Here is a 19,624-nt window from a genome sequence, read left to right on the forward strand (position 1 = left end):
AATCAAAACAGCAGGGTACTGGTACCAAAAAAGAAATGCAGACCAATGGAACAGAACAGAGGCCTCACAGATAGTGCCACACATTTACAACCTTCTTATCTTTGACAAATCTGCCAAAAACAAGCAATGGGGAAGGATTCCCTATTTAATACATGGTGTTGGGAAAACTAGCTAGCCATATGCAGAAAGCTGAAACTGAATCCCTTCCTTACACCTTATACAAAAATTAACTCTGGATGCATCAAAAATTTAAACATAAGACCTAACACTATAAAAAACCCTAGAAGAAAATCTAGGCAATACCATTTAGGACACAGGCATGGGCAAGAACTTCATGACTAAAATGCCAAAAGCAATGGCAAGAAAAGCCAATATAGACAAATGGGATCTAAATAAACTTAAAAGTTTCTGCACAGCAAAAGAAACTATCAGTAGAGTGAACAGGTAATCTACAGAATGGAAGAAAATTTTGGCAGTCTAGCCATCTGAAAAACGACTAATCTGCAGAATCGACAAAGAATTTAAACACGTTTATAGGAAAAAACAACCCCGTCAAAAAGTAGGCAAAGGATATGAACACATACTTGTCAAAAGAAGACACTTATGCAGATAACATATAAAAAAAAAGCTCATCATCCCTGATCATATGAGAAATTCAAAACTACATTGAAGATACCATCTGACATCAGTTAGAATGGCGATCATTAAAAATCTGGAGACAACAGATGCTGGAGAAGATATGGAGAAATAGGAATGCTTTCACACTGTTGGTGGGAGTGTAAATTAGTTCAACAATTGTGGAAGACAGTATGGTGATTCCTCAAGGATCTCGTACTAGAAATACCATTTGACCCAGCTATCTAATTACTGGGTATATACCCAAAGGATTATAAATCATTCTCTTATAAAGACACATACACACATATGTTTATTGCAGCACTGTTCGTAATAGCAAAGAGAAATGCCAAAGAAATGCCCATCAATGATAGACTGGATAAAGAAAATGTGGCACATATATGCCATGGAATACTATGCAGCCATAAAAAAGAATGAGTTCATGTTTTTTGCAGGGACATGGATGAAGCTGTAAGCCATCATTCTCAGTAAACTGACAGAAAAACAGAAAACTAAACACCTCATTCTGACTAATAAGTGGGTGTTGAACAATGAGAACACATGGACACAGGGAGGGGAACATCATACACTGGGGCCTGTTGGTAAGTTGGAGGCTAGGAGAGGGATAGCATTAGGAGAAATACTAATGTAGATGATGGGATGATGGATGCAGCAAATCACCATGGCACATGTATAACCATGTAACAAACCTGTACATTCTGCACATGTGCTCCAGAACTTAAAATACAATAAAAAATATGTGCTATCTATATTTCCATATAATTCAATTTATAACATTTTTTCTCAATGCATTAATTCAAATTTGCAGCAAGTTTTCAATATATATTAATTTGCTTGTTAATATACTAGGTGCTGTGTGTACATTGATGAACAGAAATGATACCTGTTGTCGTGAAGCATGAGTATACATTAAGAAACATGATATTTCATGTTGGTATTACTATTTTGTAAAATTAATCTGTCTTAATGAACTTAATTTTAGATCCACAAAATACAGGGCTGACACATGTTCTAGCTTTCTGTATCTACTCTGTTTTTTATTTTAGATGGACTATCTGAGGAGATGTAAAAAGCAGAAAATATATTTGAAGCAACCTTAAAAATAAGACCAATTTGTAAACATTGCAGCACTGTTTACAATGACAAAGACTTGGAACCAACCCAAATGCCCATCAATGATAGACTGGACAGGGAAAATGTGGCACATATACACCATGGAATACTATGCAGCCATAAAAGTGAGTTTGTGTCCTTTGTAGAGACATGAATGAACCTGGAAACCATCATTCTCAGCAAACTGACAAAAGAATAGAAAATCGAACACCACATGTTCTCATTCATAGGCAGGTGTTGAACAATGAGAACATATGGACATAGGGAGGGGAGCATCACACACTGGGGTCTGTGGGAGGGACTCGGGAGGGACTCAGGGGAGGGACATTGTGTGGTGGAGAGTTGGGGAGGGATAACATGGGGAGAAATGCCAGATATAGGTGATGGGGAGGAAGGCAGGAATTCACATTGCCATGTATGTACCTATGTAACAATCCTGCATGTTCTTCACATGTACCCCCAAACCTAAAATACAATGAAATATATACATATATACGTAAATAGGACCAATTTGAAATAATTACCAGTTCTCATTCATAGTAGATTGACGCACATTACTGTATTAGATATGTACTTGATAATGTACCTGTTAGATATTTATAATTGGATTTAAAAACATAGGATATGGAAGTATTAAAAAGCTGAACATAAGTTAGCCATAATAGGGACTTGAAGTTTTTGTAGAGCTTGAGAAGTATTCCAGTTTTATTTTTATAACTTTAAGTATCTTTTGTCTTATTTTATATGTAACTTAACATCAGGCATTGGATGAAGAATAATATACACCTTCTAGTATTCTCATCAATCTAGCTTTTTAGCATAAAACATTAAAATTTTTGCATCTTTATATGGTCTCCAAGGGGACCAAATTGAAAATGAATTAAAACAAGAGAAATTAAAACCAAGTTAACTCTGTAACCAATGAATTCATATAGTAAAAACCATTAATGACAGGTTATTAATAGATTGGCTAGAAACCCTATTTAAAAATTGCTCATTCCAAATACGTAGTGTTCCATGTAATAGAATGTAATATTAAGCTGGAAATTTGGATTTACTTATGTAAATCTGGCTTATGCCACATAAATATGTGGCATAAGCCAGTGATTGAATTGTACACTTTTGTTGCATTTCTCTGGATTTATTTAAGATGAAATGAATATTGAATGAAAGTACCAGAAAATGTAATATTTTACTTATAGGATGATATGGTTTGGCTGTGTCTCCACCCAAAACTCATCTTGAATTATAATTCCCATTATCCTCATGTGTTGTGGGTGGGACCTGGTGGGAGGTAATTGAATCATGATGGCAGTTACCCTCATGCTGTTCTTGTGATGGTGGGTGAGTATGCATGAGATCTGATGATTTTATAAGGGGCTTTTCCCCCTTTTGCCTGGCTTGCTTGGCACTTCTCGCCACCATGTGAAGAAAGACATATTTGCTTCTCCTTCTGCTATGATGGTAAGTTTCCTGAAGCTTCCCTAGCCATGCTAAACTGTGAATCAATTAAACCTTTTTTCCTTATAAATTACCCAGTCTCAGTGTCTTTATTAGCAGCATAAGAATGGTCTAGTACATAGAATTGCTAAGATTTGACATTATTTAATAATGTTGAACTGGGCTAAGATGTGGAAACTAAAGGCCTAAGCATTAAAAAAAATTGTGTTAGTGCATATTCTTTATTTTTTTCTTCATATGAAGGTGTTAGAAATAGAAGATAGAAGGCTTGAGCAATTACAGTTGTGATGGTTTTGATATGGTTTGTTTCCACCCACCAAATCTCATGTTTAAATTTGATCTCCAATGTGGTTGTATGGGGAGGTGGGGCTAGTGGGAATTGTCTGGGTTATCAGGGCAGATCCTTCCTGAATTTGCTGGCGTCCTTCTTGGGATAGTGTGGAAGCTCTCATTCTTGATGCATTAAATTATTTCCTGTATGAATGGATAAGTTCCATCAAAAGCAGTTAGTTATGTATAAAGCAGTCTGCTCCTTGGGTTTTGTCTTTTCCCATTGTTCCTTTTCCCTTTGACCTTCCTCTCCATGATCTGCCCCAGCATGTGGTCTTCACCAGAAGCAGATGCCAACACCATGTTATTGGACTTCTCAGCCAGAATTATGAGCCCAATATGCTTCTTTAATCTATAAATCACCCAGCTTCATTTATCCTGTTATAGTAACATGAAACAGACTAAGCCAACAGTGTTTCAAGGATTTATTACAAACTACAATAGCAATAAACATGAGCTGTTAGACCACTGGAAAAGTGAAATGTTAAAACAGTATTAAGTGTTTAATGAAAGAAAAAGAGTACTCAGAAGACAAACTTTCTGTGTGTGTGTGTGTGTGTGTGTGTGTGTGTGTGTGTGTGTGTGTGTCTACATGGTAAGTCGTTTCATTCTCAGGTAACGAAGAGTTTGAGCAGATCTTAGAAACACTCATCTCTTGTGTTCTCTGCACTCCAGGTCCATTAGTCTCCTCTGTTCCTAATGCATACCAAACACACTTAATTACCTGGCTTTTATGCCAACTTTACTCTCTGCCTTCTTACATCTTCTATTCATTCATTCAGTTCTGTGTTCAGAAGATTTCCATTAATAGTTTTCCCTAACAATCAATAGAATACTAAACTGAACAACTCAGCATAAACAGCATAAGCACTTCCATCTCCATGAGCACAGCCTCCAGGAGCACAACCTCCACTACTACTACATTACCCTCAATAACATTGCCACCACCCCAGCAACTACCCCAATCCAGACTCACTGCTACCATTAACACTATCACAACTGTCTGGCTTCTTTACAGATTTTATTTTGAGGCATTGTACATGTCATTATCTAACATACCATATATATATATATAAATTTCTGTTTTCTTCCACTAGATTTTAAATTCCATAATTTAGATAGATTGTAAATTCCAATGGCTGAGCATTTGTTTTTTCCATGGATATATCTCTAGTCCTCAGGATAGAGAATAAGGTTGGCTTTTGTAAGGTGCTCCATATATATACTTGCAGATTGAATAAATGAATGATATGGTATCTTTTTCAACATACACAATGCCAGCTTTTAAATGTTATCTTCTATAAAATCTAGATATTTACCTTTGATAATTTGATTATATTATAATGTGAATCTATCTAAACTCTTAATTCCATTCAATTGTCTCTTCATAAAGTATTAGCATATTTTCATTACTAAAATTTTATATCTCTATAGTATACTACAGAGCAAATCCCACTTTTTATTATTCATTTTCAGTTATCTGATCTATTTTATAGTTTTACTCCATCTCAGTAAAAATACAATTAATCAATTTCCTATGACAACATGGAAGAACCTGGAGGGCATTATGTTAAGTAAAATAAGCCAGGCACAGAAAGACAACTACTACATGATCCCACATATAAGAAGAATATAAAATAGTCAAACTCATAGAGGCAGAGTGAGTGAAGGTAGAAATAGGGAGGTATTAGTCAAAAGGTAGAAAGTTTAAATTATGTAAGATGAATAAAGCCTAGAGAGCTACTATACACCATAGTAATAATTTATAAAGTATTATATACTTAAACATTTGCTACATATTATGTTGTATTCTTATCACAAAAGAAATAAATAAATTAAAAATAATAAAGAGGGCAAGATGAAACTTTAAAAAGCAATGGATATATTTATGACATTGATTATGGTGTTGGTTTCAAAGGAGCATGTTTATCTCCCAGCTGATCAAGTCATATATTTTAAATATGTAGAGCTTTTTGTATGTCAGTAATACCTCAATAAGTGATTAAAAATAAAAAAAAGGTCATTTCTATGGTTAAAAGAGAAAGTAAATTTTCTTTCATTTCCATTTTGCTAATAATTTTTAAAAATCCTGAGTGGGTGTTAAAATGTGTCAAATCCGTTTGTTGTCACAATTTTATAGCCATTCCATTTAAAATAATTTCTAATTTCCCACAGTGATATCATTAAAATATGGGTTATTAAAAAACATGGGTTATATAGATGTGTGGTGTTTAACTTGCTAACAGCTGTGAATTTTTAGTTAGAATTTTAAAATTGATTTTTCATCTCATACCACTGAGGCTAGAGAAAATGCTCTTTATAATTCCAATCATTTGAAATGTATTAAGGCTTTCTATATTTTTCAATGTGTGGTCAATATCTATGGTTATTATTTGTAATTTTAAGAGCAGTGATACTTTGCAGTCATTGAGTACAGAGGTCTATAAGTGCCTATTATATAAAGTTTGTAAAACAAGTTTTCAATCTTCTATATCCTTTGCTCCTCTGTATTTTTACCAGTAATTAAAAGGTATGTAAACTATTTTCTAATATTATTATAGATGTATTTATTTCTCCTACATATTTTATCAACATTATAATTTATATACTTTAAATTTTGATACTCATATTCACTTAGGATTGTTATACCTTCCTATAGAATCCTTATGTTATTTTATAAAGAAATGTCTTTTTTATGTCTTGTTATATATATAATTGAAAATCTTTGTTGTTAGAAGTAAATAAGTTTTTTTTGGTGATTTATTTCTCATTCTTTTGACTTTCAAATTTTCTGTCTCCATATCTGCAATTTTTAAATAGTTGCTAATGATGCTGTTTTTATTGTTTTAATCCAGAGTCTAATGATTTTTTTTTCTAAACAGGAGAAAATGATCAATATCCATTTTATGTGATTAGTGATCAATTTCAGTTTATATCTACAATTTAATGCTTCTTTTTGTACTTTAATTCTTTTGTTTTTATAATTCTTATTTGATTTCATTTGCTTATATTAGTATAAGTTTATTTTTACATTTAGTTCTATTTATCTGATAACAATATATTCTTTAATATTCCTTGGCATATTATATTCTGAACTGTGCAATATTACAACTTAAATATTATAATGCTGTATTATACATATTCCCTTTTTAGATATTTTTGATATTGGTGTCCTATGTTCTAATTCTTCTTGTATTTTAAACCTTAGCATTTCCTTAATTTATTATTTTAAACAAAAAACATTCATTTTGGGAGTTATTTGGTTTTCTCCTGCAATACTGGATCAATGTTAGAGATATATATGCTATTTATAACATATTTCATTTAGAAAAAATATTTAAAGGTCAATTTGTTTTTAAATAGAGTCACAAGTGAAATGTTAAACTGAAGAATAAGTAATGGATTAATAACAAATTTTAGGCAAGATGGGAGAATAGGAAGAGCTCTGGTCTCCAGTTCCCAGGAGAGTGATCCAGAAGGCAAGTGACCTCCGCATTTCCAACTGAGGTACCAGGTTTATCTCATTGGCACTGGTTAGACAGTGGGTGCAGCCCAAGGAGAGCAAGCCAAAGCAGGGTGGGGCATTGCCTCACCCAGGAAGCGCAAGGGGCTAAGGAGCTCCCTCTCCTAGCCAAGGGAAACCATTAGAGGCATTCCCAACACTCTAGCTCCCTGGCTCAGATACTGTGGTTTTCCCACAGTCTTCACAACCACAGACCAGGAGATTCCCTCTAGTACCTACAACAACAATGTCCTGGGTTTCCAGCACAAAACTGAGGAGCCATTTTAGCTGCAGCAGGTTTTTGTTTTGTTTTGTTTGTTTTGTTTTGTTTTCCTCAGACCCCAGTGGCACCTGTAATGCTAGGGAGACAGAATCGCTCATTACCCTGAAAAAGGGGGCAGAAGCCAGAAAGCCAAGTAATCTGGCTTGGCAGGTCCCATCTCCATGAAGAACAGCAAGCTAAGATCCACTGATTTGAAATTCTTGTAGCCAGCACAGAGCAGTCTGAGCTCAACCCAGGATATTCCAGCTCAGGACGGAGAGGGGTGTCCACCATTGCTGATGCTGGAGTAGGCAGTTTTAACCTCGCCTGTGTAAACAAAGTCAGGAGGTTTACACAGCTACTGGGCAGAGCCCGTGGCAGCATAATAGTGGGATTATAAGTATGGCAGTTGGTGTGAAGGGATAAGATTATTTACTTTACAAAATAAAAGAGCTAAGCATGGAGACAGTGCTTGAAAAAGAAAAAGTGGGCATTTTTGAGGAAAGTATGGGAGAAATAACCAAAAACAGTGTAAAAAGAGTATTATAGCATGCAAAATACTCAAAGTAGTGAGGACTTACTACAGGGGCACTAATGAGCACCAATAAGCTCTCCAGGATTTGAGGTATAAAGCTATTAGTATATTAAAAGTTCTCACTCTTGTTCACAATAGGTTATATCCAAGCAATCCTCCTTCGAGGAAGATAAATTGTCCTCAGATGCAGAATAATAACTAATGTACGTATAGTGCATCATAATTTACATATATGATTTTTACATAAAAGATGTATTATGCATATAATATCCCTGTAATGCACATAGTATAATACCTCTTGACACGTAAAATAATGAGGTTCAGAAAATGAAAGTGAATTTCCTAAGATCACAAGATAGAAAGTAATTGTCATGATTCCTAGACCTGTGCTTTTCCCACCATAAATGCAAATGATATGTAATAAGTTCAAATGTTAAAACAACATCAACAACAATAATAATGACCACAGGGCCTCTTCTGAGCCCTCTTTGACTACCTTCCTTCCTTATTCCTTTCCTTTCTTTTTTCCTTCCTTCTTTCCATTATTTCTTCTTCTCACCCACCTATTCAACATCTATCCATCTATCCATCCATCCATCCATCCATCCATCTACCTATTCATGTATCCATGCATTACACAATCTTCTAGCTGAATTCTAGTTTCAAAAATATTATAAGTGAATCCCCAACGTTTTTCTACATCTGCCCTTCTTAAGACAGCATTTCTTAGAAATGCTGCCTTGCGGTGTGTCCATTCATAAGATTGATCATTTTTCCACTTATGCTCACTGGTGGATGGCAATCAGGATAATTGTGTGATAAAAGTGGCTTTCATGTGAATTTCAATAGGTATAACTGGTGTATTGGTGATGCTGGTAGGCAACTGAAACAAAGTAAAAATTGTTGTTCTATAAAAGAAAGTCATATTTTGTAGCCATTTACTATAAGGCAATGATCAAGAATATAAGAGAGGACACAAACAGATGGAAAACATTCCATGAACATGGTTAGAAAGACTCAATATCATGAAAGGCCATATTGCCCAAAGTAATTTACAGATTCAGTGCTATTCCAAACAAGCTACCATATGGAAAGAAAAAAGATGCTGCATAGTCAAGACAATCCTAAGAAAAAACAAAACAAAACAAAACAAAACAAAAAAAACAAAAAACTGAATGCATCACACTACCTGACTTCAAACTATCCTACAAGACTACAGTAATCAAAACAGTATGGTACTGGTACCAAAACAGACATATCGACTAATGGAACAGAACAGAGGCCTCAGAATACCACCACAGAACTACAAGCATCTAATCTTTGACAAACATGATAAAAACAAGCAATGGGGAAAGGATTTCATATTTAATAAATGGTGTTAGGAAAATTGTCTAGTTATATGCAGAAAGCTGAAACTGGATCCCTTCCTTATGCCTTATGTAAAAATTAACTCCAGATGGCTTAAAGATTTAAACATAAGATGTAACACCATAAAATCCTAGAAAAAAGTCTAGGCAATACCATTCAGGACATAAGGATGGGCAAGAATTCATACAAAACACTGAAAGCAATGGCAACAAAATGCCAAACTAGACAAATGGGATCTAATTAAACTTAAGAGCTTCTGCACAGCAAAATAAACTATCATTAGAGTGAACTGGCTCTTCCCTAATGCTTGTTTTTATCAGGTTTGTCAAAGATCAGATGGTTGTAGCTCTGTAGTATTATTTCTGAGGCCTCTGCTCTGTTCCATTGTGCTATGTCTCTGTTTTATTACCAGTACCATGCTGTTTTGATTACTGTAGCCTTGTAGTATAGTTTGAAGTCAGGTAGCATAATACCTCCAGCTTTGAGGAATGCATGCACCTAATTAAACTAAATAACTTCTGCACAGCAAAAGAAACTATCATTAACATGAACCAGCAACAAACAGGATGGGAAAAACATTTTGCAATTTACCCATCTGACAAAGAGCTAATATCCAGAAACTACAAAGAACTCAAACACATATACAAGAAAAAACTGAACAACCTTATCCAAAATTGGGCAAAGGATATGAACATATTTCAAAAGAAGATATTTAAGTAGCCAAAAAACATGAAAAAAAAAGTTCATCATCATTGGTCATTAGAGAAATACAAACCAAAAGTACACTGAGATATCATCTCACGCCAGTTAGAATGGTGATCATTAAAAAATCAGGAGACAACAGATGCTGGATTGGATGTAGAGAAATAGGAACACTTTTCCTGTTGGTGGGAGTGTAAATTAGTTCAACCATTGTGGAAGACAGTGTGGCAATTCCTCAAGGATCTAGAACCGAAATACCATTTGACCCAGCAATCCCATTACTGGCTATATGCCCAAAGGATTAGAAATCATTCTATTATAGAGACACATGTGGCACATTGCAGCACTGTTCACAATAGCAAAGACCTGGAACCAACCGAAATACCCATCAATGATAGACTGGATAAAGCAAATGTGGCACATATAAACTATGAAATACTATGCAGTCATAAAAAAGGATGAGTTCATGTTCTTTGCAGGGACATGGATGAAGCTGTAAACCATCCTTCTCAGCAAACTGACACAAGAACAGAAAACCAAACACTGCAAGTTCTCACTCATAAGTGGGTGTTGAACAGTGAGAGTACATGGACAGAAGGAAGATGAACATCACACACCAGGGTCTGCCAGCCGGTGAAGAGCTAAGGGAGGGATAGCAGGGGGTGGGGGGATTGGGGAGGGATAGCATTAGGAGAAATACCTAATGTAAATGATGGGGTGATGGATTCAGCCAACCACCATTGCACGTGTATACCAGTGTAATAAACCTGCATGTTCTGCACATGTACCCCAGAAATTGAAGTATAATAAATTAATAATTTAAAAAGAATAAATTTGAGGTGAGACAGAGTATAGCTTACTGTATCTGATTAGTGCCATAATTTGTACAAATTAGGAAAGGAATACCTCAAGGAAAGAAAAACAGAGAATATATTTACATATATATGCAATGCAATATGTTGATCTTAATGCTCTATATATTTTGATCACTCTTTCTAGAGTTTTCTCTTTTTTTAAATTGCATTTTAGGTTTGGGGGTACATGTAAAGAACATGCAAGATTGTTGCATAGGTACACACATGGCAGTGTGGTTTGCTGCCTTCCTTCCCCTCACCTGTATCTGTCATTTCTCCCCATGCTATCTCTTCCTACCTCCCCACCCCCCCGTCCCTCCCCCATTTCCCCCCAACGGACCCCAGTGTGTAGTGCTCCCCTCCCTGTGTCCATGTGTTCTCATTGTTCAACACCCGCCTATGAGTGAGAACACGTGGAGTTCAGTTTTCTGCTCTTGTGTCAGTTTGCTGAGAATGATGGTTTCCAGGTTCATCCATGTCCCTACAAAGGACACGAACTCATCGTTTTTGATGGCTGCATAATATTCCATGGTGTATATGTACCACATTTTCCCTATCCAGTCTATCATCGATGGGCATTTGGGTTGGAGAGGATGTGGCGAAATAGGAACACTTTTACACTGTTGGTGGGAGTGTAAATTAATTCAACCATTGTGGAAGACAGTGTGGCAATTCCTCAATGACCTGAAAATAGAAATCCCACTGGACCCAGCAATCCCATTACTGGGTATACATCCAAAGGATTATAAATCATTCTACTATAAGGACACATGCACACAAATGTTCATTGCAGCACTGTTTACAATAGCAAAGACCTGGAACCAACCCAGAGTTTTCTCTTCTTAAAGTTCTTTCCTTCTGGGCTAACACTGATTATATGCAAAATAGTCTAGTCCAAATTACTGGCTCAACTGCACTGAGGAAAATATTTCCTTCTAGCATAGTGTCCAGAATGAATCTAAGTAGAAGGGAAGAGATGGACACAAGAAGGGAGACAAGGAAAAATGTAGACCTCAAAGCACTAGAGGGACAACACTGGAGTTGTAAGAAACACCCAGAATTAGTATCAGAGCACTTTTATTGGATTTACAATGGCTGATTCTAGGTACATAAACTTTACCAAGTCATTTACAACTTTTGTGCTTCAGTTTCATCACTTTAAAACAGAAAGAAATGATTTACCTTATATATTTGTTGCTTAGATTATGGAAGAGACAATTATGCAAAAAATACAGTAAAGAAAAATACAAATGTTAGAATATTGAGGTTCACAAACATAGATTAAAACATCCAATTATTTCATTTTAGAGTGAAAAAAGGAACAATACTGTGTAAATTTAAATTTATTACTATATCAAAGTCAGGCCTGCCTATCAAAGTCATTTGACAGTTACAAATGTTTTGTTTATTCCATAAATATTATGAAAAAAGTGCTTCATTGCCAAAAGGACATTACTTATAGTGAGATCTCTAGGAGCTCTGAAACAGAATTTGAGTTTTATTTGCATTTTAATTTTACATTCTTAATACTCTACTAACTATATTCTGTCTAAGTAAATATGCTCAAAGCTTTAAAAGTAGGCTGAATGAATAGCTGGTGGAAAAATAATGACCAGGAGCCAACATCAAGCTGAAAAAACAAGAATCTATAATCTCCATGTGAGATGAAGCTATGTAGTAAGAAAGATTTAATGGGTCTGGGCTAACGTGGTAAAAACATAATGGATGTAGCTAAAACAAACAAATTCCAACTCTTTAAACCAGCACAAGAAAAATAGAGCAAGGGCATTTGATTTCATTAAAAAGAAATAAAATTTCAAATCAAAGTAAAAAATGTAAGTCATTACAATATTGAGGTGATTAGTGGAGTTGACTGTATAAGAAATTGGCTACTACGTTCAAAGGGCTTCCTCATGTTAAAGCTATAATAATATTTGTCTTGGATAAGGTTAAAATTATAAATATATCAAAATTCCAAGAAGAAAGTTAAATGCGTTTTGAAGGTCAGAAAGTCTGAAAATAAAAAATTCATGTGTTTTCTTTTGTTCATAAAAAATGAAATGTGGTCTTTTATTTTTTCCCATCTAATATATAAATATAGCAACTTTTCCAAACAAAGAAGATAAACATTTGGGTTGCTATGGATGAGTTTTTCGCTTTTTCTTCTCAAGGGCAACCATGCTTTCCATTTGTTGGTAATACTAGAAATAGTTCACTGTATTTTTCTGCTCTATATCTCAACTCTAAGTTCGGCTTCATTAAATTTTATAAATTGTCTCTAAGTTCTATTTTGTGTTTATACTCTAAGAAAATTAATACTTTAATTGTTTGGTTTTTTTTTTTTTGCCTATGGAGTTAAATAACTATCATTTTCTGACTAATTTCTAACAGTTATTTAAAAATTAAAATAAAATCTATTGTTTAAAACCTTTTTCTTTATGTTGAATTATATTGGAACAATGTTTTATTTCTTATTTTTATGTTTTTCTATTTATGTTTGAACCCAATATCATAAATTTTATTTATTTATTTATTTAATTTTACTTTACATTCTGGGATACGTGCAGATCCTGCAGGTTTGTTACATAGGTGTGCACATGACATGGTAATGGTTTGCTGCATCCATCGCTCTGTCATCTACATTAGGTATTTCTTCTATGCTATCCCTCCCCAATCCCCCCACCCCCTGAGATTCCTTCCCTAGTACCCCACTCCCCCATGCCTTTAGTTTATCTCCTCCCCCATGCCTTTAGTTTATCTCCTGGGAAAACTGTTTCTTTTTGTTCTTCTTGAGGATAAGGAACTATTTTAAAAATCATAATTTCTGTTCTTTACAGTGCAAAACACTATATGCCAATCCCTTTATTTACCTTGTGGCCAGTCTGAATATTTAAGATGGTTATTAGGAAGCCATCGAAAGATAGGTAAAAACTAAAGCTCAGAGAGGCTAGATAAGCTGCTTAGCTATAAGGTTGGTGCAAAAGTAATTGCAGTTTTTTCCATTACATTAGAAAGTAACTGTAAAAACCACAATTGCTTTTGCACCAACCTAATACTTAGCACAACCAGCTAGTTACTGAGAAACGGAATAAAAATTGGAACTTATTTATTGACCCAGGGTTTGTACTTGTTCTGCTATATGAGGTTACCTGTGGAAGACCAGAAAATTAAAGATCTGACTGTACCACTTTGGCAGATTTTCTTTTTCATCATTTACAGTTTTGCTATTAGTGTTTGTTTTCTATATATTCCTTATTATTTAAATTTTCAATAATATGACAAGTTACACAGTGAGTGAATAGTGTTTTATAAGTTAAAAGCCTAGGCAGGAAGATAGCATGAAGCCCGGAGTTGAAGACCTGACTGAAGCATGGTGAAATCCCTTCTCAAAAAAAAAAAAAAAAAAAGTATTAGCCGGATGTGGTACACCTCTAGTCCTAGCTACTCAACAGGCTGAGATGGGAAGATCCTTTGAGCCCCGGAGGTTGAGGCTGCAGTGAGCCATGATGCACCACTGCACTTCATCCTGGGCAACGGAGCAAGACTCTGTCTCAATAATAGTAATAATAACAAGAAGTTCAAGGGGTTTTATATGATACAATGTCTGTTACGTATTTTGCTGTATATGTGTTATGTAAAAAAAGAGAAAAAGGAACCAAAGGATTTTCACCATGAAACCAGAATGTGTTAGTGATTTTCCCTTGGAGGTGTGATTACAGGTAATCTTTAGTTTCTCCTTCCTGCTAGTCTGTGTTTTTAAAATTTTCTACAATACCTACACGTTATTTTGATATGTATTATTTGCAAGAACAACAATTATTTCTACAAATACCAAAGGGTAATTAAATAAATTATCCCTATACCATTTGTCTCCAAATCTGGGAAATAAGAATAGTTTAAACTATAAAAGCAAATCTATTTTTATTTTTTATTATACTTTAAGTTCTGGGATACATGGGCAAAATGTGCAGGTTTGTTACACAGGTATACACATGCCATGGTTGTTTGCTGTACCCATCAACCTGTCATCTACATTAGGTATTTCTCCAAATGCTATCCCTCCCCTAGCCCCCTTACCCTCTGACATGCCATGGTGTGTGATGTTCCCCTCCCTGTGTCCATGTGTTCTCATTTTTCAACTCCCACTTATGCTTGAGAACACGCAGTGCTTGGTTTTCTGTTCCTGTGTTAGTTTGCTGAGTATGATGGTTTCGAGCTTTGTCCCTGTGCCTGCAAAGGACATGAACTCATCCTTTTTATGGCTGAATAGTATTCTGTGGTGTATATGTGCCACATTTTCTTTGTTCAGTCTATGATTGATGGGTATTTGGGTTGATTCCAAGTCTTTGCTATTGTAAATAGTGCCACAATAAACATACATGTGCATGTGACTTTATAGCAGAATGATTTGTAATCCTTTGGGCATATAGCCAGTAATGAGATTGCTGGGTCAATTGGTCTTTATAGTTCTAGAACCTCAAGAAATTGCCACACTGTCTTCAACAATAGTTGAACTAATTTACACTCCCACCAACAGTGTAAAAGAATTGTGATTTCTCCATATCCTTTCCGCAGCCTCTCCAGCAGCAGATCTATCTTTAAATCTCACTTTGCTGCCTAGCATTTAACACTTAGAATTGTGAAGTTTAAAGAGAATAAATATAGAGCACTTGAGATAATGCTTGGCACACAGGCAGTGATCAATTAAACAGGAGCAATTTTGTAAAGTAGCATTTTATCAATTTTATGAGACACTGGGGTGCATTCCATGTTGGGAGGGATATCAGGGCACCCTAGAATGAAGTTTCACTTGGTATAGGATGACAAGGAAATCATATGTGGCACAGACCTGCAGCTATGCTGATTTTTGTTTTACTGCAGAGATGTAATATGTTTAAACAAATGCCCTGCCGACTCAGAAGCCACAGGTAAGTGCACAGAATTTCACAATTTGCTGAATATTCTATTTTGAAGTTATAGGATATGATAGAGGAGGCTCTTTTAGGGAAGCTTCATTCAGCCTATCCAGTGAAAGTTACTGACTCCAACCTCAGGGTGAAACTACTGAAATGTTTTTGCCTTTGCACTGCTGGAGAAACTACTGACCAGCTACACAATTTCTAAAATGCGGATCAGATCAAATTTTCTCAATAAACTCTTTCTTATTAAATTTCTTCCAAATCTGTTTCTGTGTTTCTTATGCTTCCATTAAAACTCAGATATTTAAGTTAATTTCCATTCATTTTGTATGGTTATTTCTCCTGTTACAAACAATAAATTATGCTGAAAGTGATTGTGCATCTTTGGTCAATAAATTGTAAATTTTTTTTAAAAAATCTGTATTTGTGGACTGCTTGGATAATGTATTGTAGTTAACTCTAAATAAGGAAATTGTCATTTTGTTTGTGCCAAGGAACTGAAATAATCAGAAGTTTGGCAGGGGGCACTAAAAATGTTTAAATAATTGAAACTTTTCTCAATAATTCAGAGGAATAGGAAAACATTTTTCTTAGGGGACAACTTGTAATATGTCTTAGGCCATCTGTATAAATAGTATGCCAGTTGTAACAAATTTTTAGCTTTAAAAAAAGAGAATTAGACTTTTTCCTAAATTAATAAAATATAATAACATCATGTGTCTGTAGTAGATAATTAAACTCTACTAAAAGGCATAAATAATAAAATTCTGTTCAAGTAAATGCATTACATTTGTGTTTAAATGGATCACGAAAGTGTGGCTTTGAAACTAGCAACAAATAAATTCATTGTCAGATTTTCCTACATACTATTCTGTACTAAATATAAGTTTTCCTTCAATCATATATTTAATATGATCACTGTATATGTCCAAATGCAATCTCTGCACACATGTACAAAAAATAATTCTGGTAAAAGCTATGAGGTAAGTTAGTGAATTAAGAGTCTCAGTAATCCTATTTTTTTTTTTTAAGAAATAATTGGTGAAAGTGTTCAGATAATAGAAGAGGAGGAGATAAAAGATAAAGGCCTCCAATATTATTTTAGGTGGAACAAAAAAGAAACAGGAAATGGTCTTTGTCGCAGAAGCTGGAGACAAGTGGTTCAAACAACTTCTATAATGATTTTTCTAAACAATTAGATAATCCATCCTAAGCAACATTTGTTCTGCAAAGTGTTCTTTGTTACCACTGATCTAAGCCTTCTCATTTGTTACTATAGTTGGATAATTCAGGTAAGGGGAATATTTAGGATTGTTACTTTCTAACATATACAGAGTAACTGAAAAATTTCCAGGAAACTCTTATAGTTTTTCTTAAAGACATGTTTGGATCTCAGGCTTGGTGATGATGTGGTGAGATAAAAGGATGCTTTGCATAAGTGTGTATGGGAGAGGGATAAAATTTAAAGTTATGGCCCTATGCCAAACAAGTTTACTTTGTTTAGTTCATCCTTTAATTTCCTACAGAATTTAATGTGTTAATTTAATTAAAATTGATAAGTACTTTTTTCTAAATTTTACACTACATATATCCATCCCAGAGTCTCAAATAGCATGTTTCATGCTTGATGTATACTAATAGTAAACAAAATAAATAATATAAAAAAAATTTACCTATAACAATAACAAGTGAAATGGTCAAATAATCACCACATGTCTTGGTGGAAGGTAATTTAATTAGGGGAGGCGATTACCCTCATGCTGTTCTCATGATAGTGAATGAGTTCCCATGAGATCTGATGGCTTTATAAGGGCCTTTTCCCTCTTCCTCAGGACTTCTCCTTGCTGCCATCATGTGAGGAAGGATGTCTTTGCTTCCCCATCTGCCATGATTACAAATTCCCTACGGCCTCCACAGCCATGAAAAACTGTGAGTCAATTAGAATCTTTCCTTTATAAGTTACCCAGTCTTGAGTACCTTTATTAGCAGCATGAGAATAGACTAATTCAGTAAATTGATATTGATAGAGTGGAAGGCTGCTATCAGAACACCTAAAAATGTGGAAGATAATTTGGAACTGGTAACAAGGAGCGGTTGGAACAGTTGAGAGGACTCAGATAATGACAACAATATATGAGAAAGTTTGGAAATCCCTTAACACTTGGAGAGTTAAGATGACAGGAATAGGCCAGGCATGGTGGCTCACACCTGTAATCCAAGCACTTTGGAGGCCAAGGCAGGTGGATCACCTGAGGTCAGGAGTTCAAGACCAGCCTTACCAACATGGTGAAACCCTGTCTTAGAAGAAGAAGAAGGAGAAGGAGAAGGAGAAGACAATGACGACAGGAATATGTGGGAAAAGTATTGAACTTTTGAGAAACTTGTTGAATGGCTTTGACCAAAATACTGACAGTAATATGAACAATGAAGTCCAGGCTGAGGTAGTCTCATATGGAGATGAGGAACTTGGGACCTGGAGCAAAGGTGATTCTTAAATGTGCTTTAGCAAAGAGACTGGTAGCATTTTGTGCCTGCCTTAGAGATCTGTGGAACTTTAATTTGAGAGATGATTTAGGGTATCTAGCAGAAGAAATTTCTAGGCAGCAAAGCATTCAAAAAGTGACAGAGCATAAACATTTGAAAAAATGTGCAGCCTGATGATGCAGTAGAAAAGAAAAACCCATTTTCTCGAAGAAATTCAAGCCAACTGCTGAAATTTGCATAAGTAATAAGAAGCCAAGTGCTAATCTCCAAGAGAATGGAGAAATTGACTCCAGAACATGTCAGAGACCTTTGCAGCAGCCTTTCCTATCACAGGCCCAGAGATCAAAGAGGAATAAATGGTCTCCTGGGCTGTATCCATGTCCACGCTTGCTGTGTGCAGCCTCAGGACTTGGTGCCCTGAATCCCAGTTGCTCCAGCCATGACTAAAAGGGGCCAAGGTACAGCTTAGGCCATTGCTTCAGAAGGTGCAAGTTTAGCCATGCTAGAGTATGAGTCAATTAATTTTTTTTCCTTTGTAAATTACCCAATCATGGGTATGTCTTCATTAGCCGCATGAGAACTGACTAATAAACCATCCTTGTAAATAGACATAAGTCTTACTAATCTGAGTTAGAAGAAATTGTTCAGATAAGTATGTGGGTCTCTAAAAAACATTTAAAACAATAAAGGGCCATAGAATTTTATAATTATTTGTACTGAATTGAATGGATTTAATACTATACAGCTTTATTTTCAAAAAGTCACATACATAAACTATATAAACATATTCCATTAATGTGTGATTCTTCAAAATAAGATACTTCTAGCATCGACAAATATTAAGTACGGACAGCAAATATGCATCATTCAATGGGTTTTAAATATTGTTACTATTCATCACAAGGCTATTATGTATTATCAAATGTTCAATAATGACTAATATTGTAATTAGCATTTATTTCAAACAGTCTGTTATATATCAAAGTAATTATGCATTTAGCCTTATTGTTTTCAATTTTATTGCAAGTATTAAATTGTATTAATAGCTAAAATTTACTTCTGCTTAATATATTAATCTTATGTTTTATTACTTTCATAGAATATGGGTGTAAAAATACATTTTTCAAACTTAATAAAAATTGTATTTGTAAAATTAAAAAAAAACCTTTGATAAGACAGCTGAAGTAATGAATGTTTGATGATCAGAAATTTGAATGCATAGCCTGCAATTCTTTTACAAATAATATATTCAATCAATATTCAAAACTCACTGTTTTTGTGTCTATTAACTTTAATCACCAAAATATGCATATATTGTCAGCCTCCTTTTTTAAACCCAGAAGGTCTCCTTTTTCCCATGTGTGTCTCTAACTCAGTTTCACTTATAAGAAAACATATACTGTGCTATATTGTGATAATTGACTTTATTGTGTTCATGGCAGAGGAGAGAATGGAAGC

At 34.8% G+C, this 19,624-nt stretch overlaps 1 long non-coding RNA gene across 1 annotated transcript in view; it reads left to right on the forward strand.

The window, feature by feature from the left end:
* Window positions 1–19,194, forward strand: part of LOC141580570 (uncharacterized) — a 609,954-nt gene extending 590,760 nt beyond the window's left edge. The window contains exon 5 of the long non-coding RNA XR_012512812.1: window positions 17,515–19,194. This is a non-coding gene — a long non-coding RNA (uncharacterized LOC141580570). The remainder of the gene's footprint in view (window positions 1–17,514) is intronic.
* The last annotated feature ends 430 nt before the right edge of the window (window positions 19,195–19,624 follow it).

Source organism: Saimiri boliviensis, chromosome 1, assembly GCF_048565385.1.
Source record: "Saimiri boliviensis isolate mSaiBol1 chromosome 1, mSaiBol1.pri, whole genome shotgun sequence".
NCBI lineage: Eukaryota > Metazoa > Chordata > Mammalia > Primates > Cebidae > Saimiri > Saimiri boliviensis.